Source organism: Hypomesus nipponensis, chromosome 12 (genome assembly GCF_054491055.1).
Source record: "Hypomesus nipponensis isolate SF chromosome 12, ASM5449105v1, whole genome shotgun sequence".
NCBI classification, from domain to species: Eukaryota; Metazoa; Chordata; class Actinopteri; order Osmeriformes; family Osmeridae; genus Hypomesus; species Hypomesus nipponensis.
In genome coordinates this window covers 16,930,001-16,932,500 of record NC_140372.1, presented here as the reverse complement: position 1 = coordinate 16,932,500, position 2,500 = coordinate 16,930,001, and the positions used below count along the sequence as shown (strand labels likewise).

General features: G+C 46.7%; 8 non-coding genes and 1 pseudogene across 8 annotated transcripts in view; all 9 read left to right on the top strand.

Moving 5' to 3' along the window:
• The window catches only part of LOC146264901 (5S ribosomal RNA), a 119-nt gene extending 95 nt beyond the window's left edge, over window positions 1-24 (top strand). The window contains exon 1 of the ribosomal RNA XR_014726153.1: window positions 1-24. This exon is cut by the window's left edge and continues 95 nt beyond it. This is a non-coding gene — a ribosomal RNA (5S ribosomal RNA).
• Window positions 25-196: 172 nt separating this feature from the next.
• On the top strand, window positions 197-315 carry LOC146264900 (5S ribosomal RNA). The gene has a single exon (XR_014726152.1). It is a non-coding gene; the product is annotated as a 5S ribosomal RNA (ribosomal RNA).
• A 182-nt stretch (window positions 316-497) lies between these two features.
• On the top strand, window positions 498-606 carry LOC146264899 (5S ribosomal RNA; annotated as a pseudogene).
• Window positions 607-782: 176 nt separating this feature from the next.
• On the top strand, window positions 783-901 carry LOC146264898 (5S ribosomal RNA). The gene has a single exon (XR_014729025.1). It is a non-coding gene; the product is annotated as a 5S ribosomal RNA (ribosomal RNA).
• Window positions 902-1,065: 164 nt separating this feature from the next.
• LOC146264897 (5S ribosomal RNA) lies at window positions 1,066-1,184 on the top strand. Its single transcript, XR_014726151.1, has one exon. It is a non-coding gene; the product is annotated as a 5S ribosomal RNA (ribosomal RNA).
• A 178-nt stretch (window positions 1,185-1,362) lies between these two features.
• LOC146264896 (5S ribosomal RNA) lies at window positions 1,363-1,481 on the top strand. The gene has a single exon (XR_014727778.1). It is a non-coding gene; the product is annotated as a 5S ribosomal RNA (ribosomal RNA).
• A 188-nt stretch (window positions 1,482-1,669) lies between these two features.
• On the top strand, window positions 1,670-1,788 carry LOC146264895 (5S ribosomal RNA). Its single transcript, XR_014728549.1, has one exon. It is a non-coding gene; the product is annotated as a 5S ribosomal RNA (ribosomal RNA).
• Window positions 1,789-1,972: 184 nt separating this feature from the next.
• Window positions 1,973-2,091, top strand: LOC146264894 (5S ribosomal RNA). Its single transcript, XR_014727777.1, has one exon. It is a non-coding gene; the product is annotated as a 5S ribosomal RNA (ribosomal RNA).
• Window positions 2,092-2,287: 196 nt separating this feature from the next.
• On the top strand, window positions 2,288-2,406 carry LOC146264893 (5S ribosomal RNA). The gene has a single exon (XR_014728548.1). It is a non-coding gene; the product is annotated as a 5S ribosomal RNA (ribosomal RNA).
• Window positions 2,407-2,500: the final 94 nt, after the last annotated feature.

The following is a 2,500-nucleotide window of genomic DNA, read 5'->3' as shown; positions in this document are numbered from 1 at the left end:
TGGGAATACCAGGTGCTGTATGCTCTTTTGCTCATTCACTTAGAAACTGACATCTTGCAATATGCACAAGTAGTCCTTCATGAAAGGGGCTGGAAGCTGTTTTCATTTTGACACGAGAGAGAGAGAGAGAGACTACCTTGCATTGTCAATTGCTAAATCTGTATATGGATAAGTAGCCTATGGTTGTCAACTTATTTCGTACGGCCATACCAGCCTGGCAACGCCCGATCTCGTCTGATCTCGGAAGCTAAGCAGGGTCGGGCCTGGTTAGTACTTGGATGGGAGACCGCCTGGGAATACCAGGTGCTGTATGCTCTTTTGCTCATTCACTTAGAAACTGACATCTTGCAATATGCACAAGTAGTCCTTCATGAAAGGGGCTGGAAGCTGTTTTCATTTTGACACGAGAGAGAGAGAGAGAGAGAGAGAGAGACTACCTTGCATTGTCAATTGCTAAATCTGTATATGGATAAGTAGCCTATGGTTGTCAACTTATTTGGTACGGCCATACCAGCCTGGCAACGCCTGATCTCGGAAGCTAAGCAGGGTCGGGCCTGGTTAGTACTTGGATGGGAGACCGCCTGGGAATACCAGGTGCTGTATGCTCTTTTGCTCATTCACTTAGAAACTGAAATCTTGCAATATGCACAAGTAGTCCTTCATGAAAGGGGCTGGAAGCTGTTTTCATTTTGACACGAGAGAGAGAGAGAGAGAGAGACCACCTTGCATTGTAAATTGCTAAATCTGTATATGGATAAGTAGCCTATGGTTGTCAACTTATTTCGTACGGCCATACCAGCCTGGCAACGCCCGATCTCGTCTGATCTCGGAAGCTAAGCAGGGTCGGGCCTGGTTAGTACTTGGATGGGAGACCGCCTGGAAATACCAGGTGCTGTATGCTCTTTTGCTCATTCACTTAGAAACTGACATCTTGCAATATGCACAAGTAGTCCTTCATGAAAGGGGCTGGAAGCTGTTTTCATTTTGACACGAGAGAGAGACTACCTTGCACTGTCAATTGCTAAATCTGTATATGGATAAGTAGCCTATGGTTGTCAACTTATTTCGTACGGCCATACCAGCCTGGCAACGCCCGATCTCGTCTGATCTCGGAAGCTAAGCAGGGTCGGGCCTGGTTAGTACTTGGATGGGAGACCGCCTGGGAATACCAGGTGCTGTATGCTCTTTTGCTCATTCACTTAGAAACTGACATCTTGCAATATGCACAAGTAGTCCTTCATGAAAGGGGCTGGAAACTGTTTTCATTTTGACACGAGAGAGAGAGAGAGAGAGAGAGACCACCTTGCATTGTGAATTGCTAAATCTGTATATGGATAAGTAGCCTATGGTTGTCAACTTATTTCGTACGGCCATACCAGCCTGGCAACGCCCGATCACGTCTGATCTCGGAAGCTAAGCAGGGTCGGGCCTGGTTAGTACTTGGATGGGAGACCGCCTGGGAATACCAGGTGCTGTATGCTCTTTTGCTCATTCACTTAGAAACTGACATCTTGCAATATGCACAAGTAGTCCTTCATGAAAGGGGCTGGAAGCTGTTTTCATTTTGACACGAGAGAGAGAGAGAGAGAGAGAGAGAGAGAGAGACTACCTTGCATTGTCAATTGCTAAATCTGTATATGGATAAGTAGCCTATGGTTGTCAACTTATTTCGTACGGCCATACCAGCCTGGCAACGCCTGATCTCGTCTGATCTCGGAAGCTAAGCAGGGTCGGGCCTGGTTAGTACTTGGATGGGAGACCGCCTGGGAATACCAGGTGCTGTATGCTCTTTTGCTCATTCACTTAGAAACTGAAATCTTGCAATATGCACAAGTAGTCCTTCATGAAAGGGGCTGGAAGCTGTTTTCATTTTGACACGAGAGAGAGAGAGAGAGAGAGAGAGAGAGACCACCTTGCATTGTGAATTGCTAAATCTGTATATGGATAAGTAGCCTATGGTTGTCAACTTATTTCGTACGGCCATACCAGCCTGGCAACGCCCGATCACGTCTGATCTCGGAAGCTAAGCAGGGTCGGGCCTGGTTAGTACTTGGATGGGAGACCGCCTGGGAATACCAGGTGCTGTATGCTCTTTTGCTCATTCACTTAGAAACTGACATCTTGCAATATGCACAAGTAGTCCTTCATGAAAGGGGCTGGAAGCTGTTTTCATTTTGACACGAGAGAGAGAGAGAGAGAGAGAGAGAGAGAGAGAGAGAGAGACTACCTTGCATTGTCAATTGCTAAATCTGTATATGGATAAGTAGCCTATGGTTGTCAACTTATTTCGTACGGCCATACCAGCCTGGCAACGCCTGATCTCGTCTGATCTCGGAAGCTAAGCAGGGTCGGGCCTGGTTAGTACTTGGATGGGAGACCGCCTGGGAATACCAGGTGCTGTATGCTCTTTTGCTCATTCACTTAGAAACTGAAATCTTGCAATATGCACAAGTAGTCCTTCATGAAAGGGGCTGGAAGCTGTTTTCATTTTGACACGAGA